The sequence below is a fragment of the Convolutriloba macropyga genome, chromosome 14, assembly GCF_964194025.1.
Source record: "Convolutriloba macropyga chromosome 14, txConMacr16.3, whole genome shotgun sequence".
Taxonomy (NCBI): Eukaryota; Metazoa; Xenacoelomorpha; order Acoela; family Convolutidae; genus Convolutriloba; species Convolutriloba macropyga.
In genome coordinates, this window is record NC_134481.1 from 19,698,401 (window position 1) to 19,712,815 (window position 14,415).

Sequence of the window (14,415 nt, forward strand, 5' to 3'; positions counted from 1 at the left end):
CACATCAGAACAGATAGAAAACCCAAAAATTTCAAGTATTTTTCAAAAAAATTATGTATGAACAAAAATATCGTCTCCAACGATAGTGAAATTGAATAAACCGCATTAGATTGATGAGATACGCCATTATTAAGAAAGCGAGGCAAAACGAACAATAAAATCGAACAACAAAAACAACCAAAATAATTACATCCAAAATTTTATGTCTTTTTTTAAAAAAAAACATAATAATATTTCAAGATAGCGTCAGATGAAACTGAAACTAAGCAAAATAACTTGTTTTTATCTTGAAAAGATATGGGACAAATCCATGATAAGGCTCGGTTATAGTTAGACAAAAAACAGCAAAGGTAAAAAATTTGCTGATATTTTTAAAAACAATTTATTTCAAAGAAAGGAAAACCAATAGATATCAACTGAAAGTATTCAAACATTTTAGTATTTTCAATTTATATATATATATATATATATGAAGGCAATAAGACCTGTCTTTATTTAATTTTTCTTGCGGTTATAAAAAGAACAACAAATAGAGATAACAAACAAAAATTCAAAAGAAACTTGTTGGAAACCGCTGTTGAAGCTGTAAAACCATTTTCCGCATCTCAAAACAAAATGTGTTCAGCGGTGCTTTCCTCGAATGTTATTATTTTGGTATGAGAGCTCTGTTCAATGAGACTAGGTAAAAAAAATGGCAAAAAAGCGAATAGGAAGTAAAAATAAGAATTTTTTGTTTTTCGAAAACAATTAATTTCAAAGCCGTAAAACCAATTAGCTACAAAATGAAATAATTAAATAGGTTCACTTATTTGTCTGAAAGAAGCCTTTGAGACCTATAGTTATTCTATATATGTCTTACATTTTAAAAAACACGTCAAATATGGATAAAAACAAAAATTAAATTTACTTGTTTCTGCGAAAGCCCGTGTCAAAGCCAGTACTTTCATAAAGAATTCTTTGAAAAAATTTATTTTGCACACTCCCGCTTTTTTCTCGACACCAGTAACGTCATATGTGATCTTTAGTTAACGGAACTAGATAAAAAAAACACACAAAAAGAACAAAAAAGCGATGTTGGAAAGCGTTTTTGAACAATTGATTTCAAACTCATGAAGTCATCAGCTATCCACTCAAATCAAAGTATAGGCTCATCTAACCCGCCAAAACAACCAAAATTATTTGACCTTCACCAGGAAATTTCACAAGACTAAAAGAAAAAGCAAAAACGACAATTAAAGACAAAACTGAAAAAAACTCAATTTAATTCTTCGAGAAAGTCTTGTCGAAGCCGTTAAAACCATAATCTGTACCTTTAAAATTTTTTGATTGGTGTCATTTTGCCTCTTTTTGAACGCCAGTAAAGCTTCATGTCAATTCTCAACAATGTCACAAAAGAAAAAACGAAAAAAGGCGTGAAAATTAGATAAATGCCTAAAAGTGAAAAAAAAATTGTGAACTCTAATAGTATTAAGACCACAAAATCAAAATCTAATGCAGAAAACCGCATTGAAGACTAATTTTAATTCAGTAGAGAGAAGTGATCTTTCTTTGCCGACACTAAGCTACAAGTTGACCAAATTAAGAGAAAAATAGTGGCAAAGTTGAAAAAGCCCTTGTTTATTAAATAAACAGATAACTTTAGAAGTCAAAACGACCACAAGCTTTCCAGTAGAAACTACAGACAACAATTTGAAATTATTTAGGAAGCCAATTGGACCTATAACCAGTGAGCTCTGATTTGAATCGTTCTGTTCCTCATTAAAGATAAAAAAATATCGATTTTTAAAAAAAGAGACACACTGATTACAATCCAAATTGATTTTAGATTTTACCAGTTCAAGACAGTACCAAAACTCGCATGATTTTTGTTGTTTGTCAACTAAGAACACTTAAATATATTTGTTACAGATATAGATTTTTTGTTTGTTAAAAATTTTAAAAAAGCTGCGTTTTTGATAATCATCGAGATAAGTTAGCAAAAAATGCCAAAACGTTTATTCCGGAGCATTCAAATTGGAAGTTTAAGTAAGAATAGCCCCCTTGGAGTTTACAAAGACTGAATTAGTGGTTTTTTGGCGCGTTTTTTGGCGAATTTAAGCAAAGTGGAATGAGGAACCGTATCTCGTGCCATTTCTGATAACGAAAGGCTGAATTTTGAATTATTTAGCCCAAATTTTTGCCAAAAAAATAAACCAAAATAGTCAACAATACTTTTATGTCTTTGAAAATCAAATCAACAACACTACTGTTAACGTTTTTGACTAATTTTTCGACCAAACTTCCGGAAATGTGACTTCTAACTTTTTAATTCCATATTCTACGCTGGATGGGCTTTGCGTTTTGATGATACCACTCACAACTCTCTACGATGAATATATTGATCGGCCATAATTGTCTGAGCAAAAAAGAACCCAGTTGAGCATGTAGTTTCTCCCCCCTCAAGAGGGGTCGAAACAATAAAAAGTAAGCAAAAGGCCAGATTGCAGTTAATATTATGGTATTTTAGTCACAAGGAGGACTAATTGGTGGAGGTTAAAAAACTTCCATTGCAATAGACACTAAACAAACTGTTGGAAAAATGGAGAAAATGTACGTAATCAAGAGATATTAAAATAGTTGACCAATTCAGAATCAAGCAGACGACAAGTTAGAAAACAAGCAGATTGCAGTTAACATTATGGTATCTGAAACTCAATATCTGAGACGGATAATGAAAATTTATGGCGTAAATATATGCTTTGAAAGAACTTTGAACGTTAAGCTTCTCAAGTATTTTTTAGAGCAGGTCAGAGATACATGTTCTCATGTTGAACAAAGAGACTCTATGCTCATAAAATTAATCCTTGCTTGTTTGAGACTCTGTGTTTTGTATGTGAGATTCTCCGACATTTTGGTATATTATCGAGGCACATAACTCATACGCACACATGCAGCTGCACCCAAACAAACACATACAAACACACAAACAAGTACGCAAGCTGGCATGCACACACACTAATGGGTGCTTAGTCATTTTTCTACTACATGACCTCGGAAGCTTTGCCAGGAAGCAGAAACATCGATCAGAGATAATAGAAAGGTATTTTACTCGCAAGGAGGACTAAATGGTTTAGTTTCAAAAGCTTTCATTGCAATAGACACTACATAAACCGTAGGAAAAAAGTCGAGAAAAACCATGTAGTCAGGGAGTAATGAAACAGATTCAAAATTGATTAAACAATAATTTAGAAACCGCTAGATTGCAGTTTACAACGTGCTATCTGAAACTCACTATCTGAGCCGGATAATGAAGATCATCGACCTAAGTATATACTTTGAAAGAACTTTTGAGGTTTTTTATGAGGTTAATGATCTTTACAGTAGGCCAATATGCGCAAAATGAAGGGGCAACATAATGTTATCAAAAATTTTTAAATATTTGAATGATAAACCTTTCAAATGATTAATGTCCTTACCTAAGTTAAAAGTTACACGTTTTCCTCCGTTTTTAAAATTACAATGGCATTGTTTTATCAATTTTTTCATGCATTTTATAGTTAACGGGCTTAACTTTGATAGAGTTTTAGTCTCATTAACTCTCGAAAGGAAAGTTTCTCGTTTTTACATGCTTCAAAAATTTTTAACGAGCTTAAATTATGTGATAAGATCAGAAAGCAGGAAAAGGTGGCCTCATTACATTGCTGGTGATGATGTTTTATTTTATAGCTTCGTTTTAACAGGCATTTATGTGCTATTTATCAGTCTCTGTGTAAAAAGTTTTTTGTCATCCAAACGTAATATTTTATTTTTTCAAACATGTAACAAATATTGTTGGAGCCCACCAGTAAATTAGCTTTCTATCTGCTTTATAAAATAGTTTCCGGCTGATTCAAGGCATTGCAGAGTAACTTTATACAGCTTTATTAATTAATCTGATGCTACTTTTTGCAACATTAGAAGCCTTATTTTCTCAGTTAAGCGAAATTTGGATGTATACTGAACTGTAACTGTGACATTTAAGGAACAAGATTTGTTGGGTTCTTTCCTGTGAACTAATACACTGCAACTCCTCTTGCGTGAACAAACTTTTTTTTGTTTATCGGAAGTATCACTATATTACAGATAGTTGACGCGTCGTATAAAGCATTTTTGTGACATTAACCATGTCTCAGATCAATTTTGAAAGCGCAAACCAAAAAATAAGCAAAACTTTTTATAAATAAATAGGAAAATTGATTTTTATTGATTTTCCCCTTTAGTAATGCCGGAAAAAAGGCTACGGCTGTTTACTAAAACTAGTTCGTTTCCTGAACAGTGCAACAATCAAATGATCCGAAACTCTTGAACATGGAACAATATAAACGACCTTGTCTTTTATTATATCTATAAAAGCGAGACAATACCCGCAATTATAATCTAGCATGGCTGCAGAAAAAAGGAAACAGTTCAAAAAAGCAAATAATTTGCAGATTTTTGCTAAATAAAGCAAATTAATCAGTTAATTACTTCCCAAAAGGGAAAAGAATGCGCAAAAGTGATTGATGTTTATACAAAAAAAAATTTTTATCTGAGGCAATTTTACCCTATCGCTACACTAATATCTAATCTTCCGTTTTAAGTCTGTATAAAATTACCGAAAAATATGCCTATCATTATTATCCCAGCTTTTAATGGACATTTCGAATAACGGTTGCTTTTTAAAATTCCTTGCTGCAATTGGCTTAAATATAACCTCATAAAGATGTTTACAATGCAATTATCTTAAAATGTCCATATCATGACATTATCTTGACAGACAGGACAACTGAGATACTTGAACAATGCATGACTAAATTTTAAAAGAACATCCTATCACACATGATTAAATAAGATCAGAATGAGATGCCATTTTTTAAACCAAAGTGGACAAGAATAACTATTTCTGTTTTCAACCAACAGTTTTTTTTATCCCATTCTGAAACACGGTAGGATAATATTGGTTAAAGATTAATCAACCGGAAAATAGGTTCTGCAATTTCTAGCGCGAATTGCTTAGTTTCGAAAATATTAGCACTAAAGAAATTTCAAAATGACGCATGTATAACGACCTTAATTACGTTTTCGAAAAAAGTGTTATTTGAAGTTAAAAAATTGAGCAAGAAAAATTAGCGCATGACAAATCAAGTTATCTTTCTGGTATTTGTCTGATAAAGCATTAAGTCTGGATTAAATTACTGAAACGGAAGCATAGAATACAACAGCGCACAGGTTACTTAACATAATCAATGGGCAGATTCAATTTTAATTTTGGATGAGGAGAGAAAAAAATGTGAAAATGACGTGAGTTTATGAAAAGTATATTATTACGTGAAGTTGTCTTTAATCTATATTTAATGGATTCAAAACTAAAAACAATACTTAAATTGTTCTGAAACTCTCTCGAATCAATCACAAAATCGAATCTGGCGTATTTGTTAATCAAATTTATTGATTTGTAAAGCACAAACGATTTTTTAAACTCAACGAGTGCGTCTTCATAGTAGGAGGATATGATGACGTTTATCATAATAGGTTTTATTGAGTTTTTAAAACAATATCAAAAGGTTGTTATAACAAATAATCATCAGCTTGTTTTCAAAAAAAAAATTTGGATAAAAAATAGCAACAAAAATGGAAAATGGTTCTAACAGTGCTGTTTTGGAGCAAGATCTGAAGTATGCTTTGCTTTGTTTTCCAACTGACATTTTAATTCCGACACATCGAAGCTGCTTTTTATGCAGTTCAGTTCTGTTTTTTTAAAGCTTTTGAATAGTTTAAAGTACGTAAGCTGAATTCTATTGTTTTGGGGAAATACTTTTGTCAATATCGAAAAGAACGCACTACAAATTTTCACTATCAACATTTAAGATTGAGTTATAAATAAGTCACTTTTATTGGTATAAAGTGTTTGGCTTTTACGGAAAAAAAATCAACCAAGATTTTTTAAAATTACAATTGTGAATATTTTTCAAATATATTGATAGAAGTTCATCTGCACCAATTTTTTTCTCAACTTCGATGGTTTTTATTCCTGACAATTTCTTATCTTCAAACATAATGCCGCAGAGGTTTACCCAAATCGCCACGTGCAACTTTGCCAGATCCGCGTGTCGCTTGTTCGTTTTTCCTGTTAACACATTGAAAATTTTTAAAAAAGTTAAATCATTGTTTTAAGGTGTGCCATGGGAAACTCATGGTTGAAATCAGGTCTAAGCTCAGTCGATTCGCAGAAAGTTTTATTATGGCAGTTTGTACCCACTAATCACCATGGTGCCCACGCAATTGAGTCTTTGCCTTTTGTTGGTTCCCAGAAACCCTCACAATCGGGTCTTCAATTTTTTTTCCTCATATACCCACACAATCGGGTTGAACAGAAAAAAATTGATCGTTGTCCCCACTCATTGGATGACAAACAAAATCTCGCAAAGCAAAAAACTGCGCAACTAAAATTTGGGTGAACCAAGACTACAGATTAACCAATGTGGGGCCGAGGGTGTTGTAGCATGAATGAGTCTCATAAGAGGGAATTTCTGGCAATCAGCATTGTGGCTGCACCTCTCTTTAAAAGCATTGAGACTCCTGAGATAATAGACTGTAGGCGATTGATAAACCAGCTGGTTGAAAGTTTCGGTTATCGGCAAGCAAGGCTATACGTTTCAAAATTTTTCAAACCAAAACTGAAAAGCACCCGAAAAGTTTTCAAAGATAAGTACTTTTGCAAAAGTTGGAAAAATTGCGGGAATTGTGGAACCCACGTTTGCAAAATTGTCATGCATTTAACACCAGAGTTGAGGTACAAGCTGTTTACCCTATTTTTTGCTCACGAGGTATCAAGCTGTCTACACTGCTTGATTTGGGTATCTCTTTTTTGCATGACACGTAAATCGATTCCGCGCTGTTTTTATCTATGATCCGCCTTTTTGCATAATTCAAAGTTTAATGCGCGTCTATGAGAATTGAAACTGGTTTAAAGTTTTTTTTAATTGCTAGCAAATGAAAGTGATAAAAAGTGGAGTAAAGGTTCAAAAAATACAGGGCTCAAATTTATCACAATGTTTATTATTTGCTTTGAATTATTGATCGCGAAATTAGATTGACATCACCACACAAACCTAAAGTCGTTTTTTGAGGGATTTCCCCAGAAAAAAATCAATTATACTAGCTAAGATTTGAAATTATTTTGATATCAAAAATTGACTAATGTTCGTTTTAGAACTGGTTGTTTTGCAGGCTATACTTGTCATTTGCGGGCACATTTATAAGAAGAGAAGAGACTGATGAATTGGAGTCCTAAAGTCTATTCACAGGCGTCTAATATTTTCTTCTGGATAATCCCTCAATTCTGCATCTATTTTTTGCGTCTATTTAGAGATGTCTATTGACAGGTGTCTTTCGACAGGTTTCTATCGACAGGTGTCTATTGCCAGGTGTCTATAACTTTATTTTCTGAAAAAACCCTGCTTTCATCCTAACTGATTATTGACACGTTGAGGTGATGAAAAAGTTTTTATGACCAATATGCAGAAAATACGCTGTTGATTGCTGTCTAATGACAGGTCTCCAATACCAAGTATTTTTTCCTGAAAAATATCGCCATTCTTTTTTAGGATTTGTTGGCACTATCTGCTGAAATTTACGAAATTGGTGTATTTTTTGGACAAAGCAAAGCAGATTACATCTCTTCAACAAACTCTTCCAACCACCATTAAAATCTGAAACGTTAAATTTGATGAAATGAACGATAATCAATTTGTTATTTACTCTAGTTTTTTTTGCATTGGCGAACATAATAGTAAATTTACTTGAGCCCTTATGGTATGTTTTTGAGCAACTTTCTCACGCTGAATTAAGAGAGTTTAAATCACTTTAGCAAATTCCAAAGCAGACAATAAATTAGACAACATTGCAGATTAGGATACATTCAGTGCAGAAATAGATATCTATACTGAGCGATAAAGCACTACAGGACTTGTCATCTAATCTCGAACTTGATAGTATCTCAATTTCACAGAAAATGGCGAAAACGCTTTTGGAAAAATAGATACGAAGCGTGTCCCCTAATTTTATGTCCCCTAAAGCGTATCTCGTTTTATGTATCTGATTTCCGAGCAATTTTTTTTACTGAAATGGAAGTTTTGGGGTATACTTCTGCGTCAGATTGAATTGTAAAAATCAATTAAATGATTTTGCGGAAAAATGTTTTCCATTTTCTCAGCACGATTTGTTTTGAAAAGGGTCTTCTCCTTTGATTTTTTGTCCCTGTAAATGGTGAATACCCGATTTCATTACTCTGTCCGTTGGTAATTTTGGTTTTTTTTCACCTCTACCAACTCTCTAAACTCTATATAATTCTCTAACAACTCTCTAATTTTTCATAAATCTGGAAATATTAATATAAAAAAAATTTCAAATACGAGTTTTGACTTCTAATTGGCTTTATTTGCATTTTATTTTCTGAATTTTTTACATTTTTATCTCTTTCTCTTTCTCGATCAGTTTGAAAGTTTCTTTTGGGATGTCAATCCCCGCTGATTTCGTTCGGATGTGTGGTTTGGGATGTAATTCTTTCTGGAATGTCAATTCCAGGTTACATCAATTGAATATTTGCTATGGGATGTTGTTTGGTTGCGTAATAATGTACTTCCGTCCTTGTAGTGTTTTGCTGATTCTCAACCTACAATTGAAGACAAATATTTTTTGTCGTATCTTATCCTACCTATGAGAGCGTCATTTACTCTAGCTTTTTTGCATTGGCGAACATAATAGTAAATTTACTTGAGCCCTTATGGTATATTTTTAAGCAAATTTCTCACGCTGAATTAAGAAAGTTTAAATCACTTTAGCAAATTCCAGAGCAGACAATAAATTAGACAACATTGCAAATTAGGATACACTCAGTGCAAAAATAGATATCTATACTGAGCGATAAAGCACTACAGGACTTGTCATCTAATCTCGAACTTGATAGTATCTCAATTTCACAGAAAATGGCGAAAACGCTTTTGGGAAAAATAGATACGAAGCGTGTCCCCTAATTTTATGTCCCCTAAAGCGTATCTCGTTTTATGTATCTGATTTCCGAGCAATTTTTTTTTACTGAGGTGGAAGTTTTGGGGTATACTTCTGCGTCGGAATGAATTGTAAAAATCAAATAAATGATTTTGCGGAAAAATGTTTTCCATTTTCTCAGCACGATTTGTTTTGAAAACGGTCTTCTCCTTTGATTTTTTTGTCCCTGTAAATGGTGAATACCCGATTTCATTATTCTGTCTGTTGGTAATTTTTGTTTTTTTTCACCTTTACCAGCTAATCCAGGATAAAATCTGGTGATGTGAGTTAATAAAGACCCACTTGACGAGGTTCTTAACAGCTTGCTGAATAAGCTTTAAGAATTTTTTTCGCATGCGAATCAGGGGTATTTTTTCATGTTGGTATTATTAATTGAGAGTTTAGTTTATTGAACAAGATTAGTTTATTGAAACAAAACTAGCGTAGCCAACGCAATTCTTCGCTTCTCACTACCTGTGATGCAAATTAAACAGCTTTTTTCTTTGTTTCTTTTTTTTATATTTCTATTAACTTGTTAAGGAGGCCCATCGTATATAAATGCATTGTAGAAAATTTTCAATCAAATTTTTGTGTGATGCAATTGATATCCTGTTCTCATTCGATGATTTGTTTCATGTTTGGTGGATTATTCCTACAATTGCCACTATCCCGGGTCAAAATCGATTGGTTATCCTGCCAGCATCTTTTAAGATTACCATTTTCTGCCATAATCTTACAATGTAACTTTTTTCTGTGTTTATAATTTTAAGTTGAAAAATTGCGATGAACCTTGAAATCTTAACCCCGAAAATTCCTTAAAATTTTCAAGCGTCGCAATATTTGATTATCACACAACATTAGGACCAAAAATAGGTTTAGTTTCCGTACATCGTTTATTTTTGAAAACCAAAATGCTATAGGGTTTTATAAACTCTTTAATCTTGATATCAGACGAAATTGAGACATTCTCAAAGGTTTTACGCCACTCGCCTAATTGAAGAACTAAAACCATGAAAAATCTCTACATTTCCCCCGTCATATTTTGTCTGAACTCTATGCCGGCGAAATATAAAACGCCGACTTAACGCGACACAATAGGTTATCAATTTTTCCTCCACCGCCACTCAAAAGCTGTAATCCCTCATCTTAGCAGATCATTTTTCAACCTCTAATACCGATTAAATTTTGTGCCTTGACGTTTTGGCGTCACGTGAACGAAGTTGAAGCGCAGCTCGTACTTCTCTCAGAGTATTAAGGGGATAATCCTAGCCACAAGAGGGAATCTGACGTTTTAATTAGAGCTGATTTAAAACTGAGACTATAAAGGCAATAGATTGGGGGACAGCCGAAACACCTGAGATTTAAAATTTCTCGCCCGCTATTTTCTCTCTCTTCCTCTCTCTCGTCTTTCGTATTCCCATTTTCGATCTATTTTCCTACTTTTCCTTCACTTTCTCTGCTCTTTTCTTGTTTTTTGTCTTCTATTTTCCCCTCTAGACCTCAATCTCAATTTGGTCCTCTTGTCAAAAGTGGGACAGTCACTGTAATGGAAATGAGGCTTTTATCCTGCCCACAATTAGTAAAACTGTCGCCTTCAAGTCTATACTTTTTGTACATGGACACTTGGAGGGTTATGTTGGGGGGGGGGGGGGGGGGGGGTGAAGGAGGAGGTTGGTCAATTTTGAGCCAGAAGGAACTTTTGACTATTTTACTAGCCAATTAAGGTCACCATTTGAGCTAAGTTGCCTTACGTCAAAGTCATTCGGATGATAAGGATGATAATGAAAAAAAGGAAAACGAGAACTATTGTTAATGTTAAAATAACATTTTCCAGATGGAACCATGTACTTTATATGACGTTTATTGATCTCTGATTTTTTGGAAAGCTTTATAAGGTGAAAAGATTACTTAACTTTTATCAAGGGGAGCAATTTAAAGCAGAAAACATATTATTGTAAGGTCTGCTGATGAGAAAATTGAAAATAAAATGTGCCTTTGATGTTTGGTATCACAAATTTTTCATACAAATCAAATGCTTTTTAACGTTTTGTTTTAAACCAGACAGTAAATGGTCCACACAAAAATTGTTAAACTATTTAATGAAAACCATTCGTTGTCTTTTCCATAGAGTCTTCGGTTTTCAGAAAAAAAAACAAATAAAACTTTATGATTTCACAAATTTGAGCATCAAAACGAAATTTTCGGGTTTCGAACCACCTGTTCAAGAACTTGGAAAATGAGCTATGAGTATATAACAAATTATTTGGGTCAACAAGTTTCAACAAAAAAACAATTTTGGGTAAAAAAATGACGAAGAGTCAAGTGAAACAAGAAACTTCAATAATTTTTACTGAACCAAATTTCAAATAAAATTTTTTCATATCACTTTTTATGTTGATTTTATTATTGAATTAGTTTAATTGTTATGAACCCATTTTTTTCCACATGAAATCAAAACATGACACAACGCCTTTTGCGCACCTTTTTTTGACAATTTATCGTTTTTTCTAGTTTTCCGGACCTGTTTTGGACAGTTTTTGAGGATTTTTTTGAGTTTTTCGAGACGTGCCAAGACTTGGCACAAGACGTGCCAAGTATCGACCAAAACTTAAACTTGACTCAAGACTTTTCTCAGTCTTAAGACTTGTTATAAGACGCGCCAAGTCTAAAAGGTGACATGTTTAGTGCTCTGATACAGTACTGAACAAAGACTTGCGATAAGACTTTTTCATTGCTTATTGAGCCTATTAAGACGTTGAGCTCGGGGAGAAATCGAAAATTGATGAAATCAATTACATTGAAAATAGAATTCCGTTATTTTTTGGTGTTACTTTCTTTTATTGTCTAAGTGGATAGCTTAAACTTAAATAGCTGTCAAAATGTTTTGTGAAGATTATAGATCTTGAGCAAGTGACCAGATCTACAAAATTTTTAATAAACTTCTAGAACTTTGTCTGTAAAAAAATCACTTATAAACATTCATAATAAAGATATGTATTTTGAGGCTCTTTCTCAAATACTTTACATATGGGAAAGTTTGTGTAGATTTCGTTAGAATAAAGGCTCCTTTTGCAAATAATTTTTTTTCATTCTTGAAACAATATAAAAATACATTGTCGTTCAAAAACTTTCTACTCGATTTCACAGAAACTCAGAAATCAATTTTGTAGAGTTTGGTGACTAATGAACAAGTCGAGCAATCGTTCCTTTCTTGTCATACATAACACTGTAAAATTCTTTTTACATGAATTAAGATACGCTTGCGAACTTGAAATGGAAAAATGCAGCAAATCATTCCTTCTATTTGGTAGGCGTGCCTGTATTTAAAAAGTCGCTTTTTTCTTTTGATGACATCGTCATTTTTCAAACTTTTGACAATATTCAAAACTTTTGTTTTTGATAACCTTTTTTGTAGAACTTATCGCCCTGGTTAACGTGTCATCTTTTCTACAAAATCCTATAGGAGCATGAGAAGCAAGCTTTTTTTAACTTCAAAGATTACGTATCCGCTAATCCTTCGTTGTGAATTTCGTCTTTATCAAAGACTGGAAAAACCTAACTCTGATTTGCAATTTGATCATTAGTTCGTTGGACAATAAGCCATTTCAAGCACTAGAGAGACTTTGTTCTGTGGAATAAAACCAGATTAAAATAGGCTTTTGTGTCTCTAAATGTCAGCTGTAAATATCTAATGACCTTTTACTGCTCTTTTTATGCCTCTCAGGCTGCATATAAAAGGAAGCAGCCTTCTTCTTCAAGCTCATGTCAACTATTTTTGACGTTCAATTAGATTCAACAAGAAGTTAGCCGAATTCAGTTTGAAATAGAATTCAGTGTTTGAAACTTAAGAATTATATTCAGTTTTTCAATTAAATGAGAGGTTTACGAAATTTTATTTTTGTGAAAAATTTTTAAAGCTAAATTTTCTTATAACAGATCTATAAGTTTTTTCTAAAATCGTTGGCTGAATTGGTTCTTGGCAACGATTCACTGTTAATTTACAATTTTCAAAACATTTTATTTTGTGTTTTTTTAGGCAAGCTATCTACTTGCTTTAATATATCAAAACATCCCCGCCTGAAAAGGGTAATTTTATATTCGGCCAATTTTTATTCATCTATCTTTTCACATTATTATCAGAAATATTCTCACAGAAACCTGCCAGCCAATTAAGTATTCTACAGAACCTCTCTTAAATTCTGCGGGATGAAATAATAAAAGAATCTTTGAACAGTAAGGTGAATGTTTAATGACACGTTATTATACTGCTGCTCTGCTTTGTCTGTAAGTCAATCTTGAGTAAATTGAATGCATTGTTTGATGCTTAAAGCTTTAATGTTGGGAAGCTTCAAATACATATAAAAAAATTTAAAAATATTTAACTGATGTAATTTTGCTTAAAGATTTTTTTCTGAAAGTCAATTTTCACTGAATTATTGTATTTTACACACCGCCAATTAACCTGTTTGAAAATTAGAAATTCTTTTTTATGATGTACATGAACCAAAAGAATGTTTGAATTTTTTGACGGCTGATATCCGGAAAAAACAGATTGGCTTATGAAAAAACAGAAAAAACGGCAGCTTAATTGCAATTTCGATAAATAAGTCATGTTCGTCTAAAAAAATTCAACTGTTGGATGACATTTTGATCAATACCAAACTATCGCCAAATAATTTGCTTGATTTTAACTTCACGTTAAATAATCAAATTATAAATTAGAAGTATGTAATACCAGTGCGTGTTGTCATATACCAACTTAAAACGCTCTCATATTGGTTTAAGAATTTCTCATCAAGTTCCACGGGCCACTGAGGCATGAACGTGACAACAACAAAATAAAATTAGGCAACTTACCTCGCTTATGTATAAGTATGGTTATTAGTTTGCTTGCTTACTAGAAAGCATGGTTGCTCTAAAAAATCTTTTGATTTGATTTTTCTCAAATTTTGTTTTGTTTTGCACGTAAAAAATAATTCCACGTAGCAATTGAATACCAGAAAATGCATATTTATCACTCACCAGATTGCATAACGATTATGACTTCATTTTTGAATCAATTCAAAAATTTTTCAGTTCATCACTTTTTCACCCATAATATAACACTCAAATGTCAAAATAATTGGGAAAAGCCTTAACTAAAACACCTACAACAAAATACTATAGATATGTATAACCGCAAAAATATAACATTTCCTATTTGAGAAAAAATTTAATTTCATGCATTGTCATTTTTTGTTCTGTTGTAAAATTTTCGTACTATAATAAAATGACTTGGGTTTTGAAGCCAAATAAAGGTATTTTAAGGACTTTATTCTTCAAGCTAAAAACTGCCATCTAAAGTTTTCATAAACACATGCCACTCAAATG

At 32.5% G+C, this 14,415-nt stretch overlaps 3 protein-coding genes across 3 annotated transcripts in view; 2 read left to right on the forward strand and 1 right to left on the reverse strand.

Moving 5' to 3' along the window:
* The window catches only part of LOC142353480 (uncharacterized), a 111,248-nt gene extending 100,108 nt beyond the window's left edge, over positions 1-11,140 (reverse strand). The window contains exon 1 of the mRNA XM_075405735.1: positions 11,133-11,140. The gene's annotated coding sequence lies outside the window, so the exon portion shown is untranslated. The remainder of the gene's footprint in view (positions 1-11,132) is intronic.
* Positions 1-14,415, forward strand: part of LOC142353481 (muscarinic acetylcholine receptor M2-like) — a 44,085-nt gene that overhangs the window by 8,689 nt on the left and 20,981 nt on the right. The gene's annotated exons all lie outside the window — the stretch shown is intronic.
* Positions 1-14,415, forward strand: part of LOC142353359 (uncharacterized) — a 32,234-nt gene that overhangs the window by 4,766 nt on the left and 13,053 nt on the right. The gene's annotated exons all lie outside the window — the stretch shown is intronic.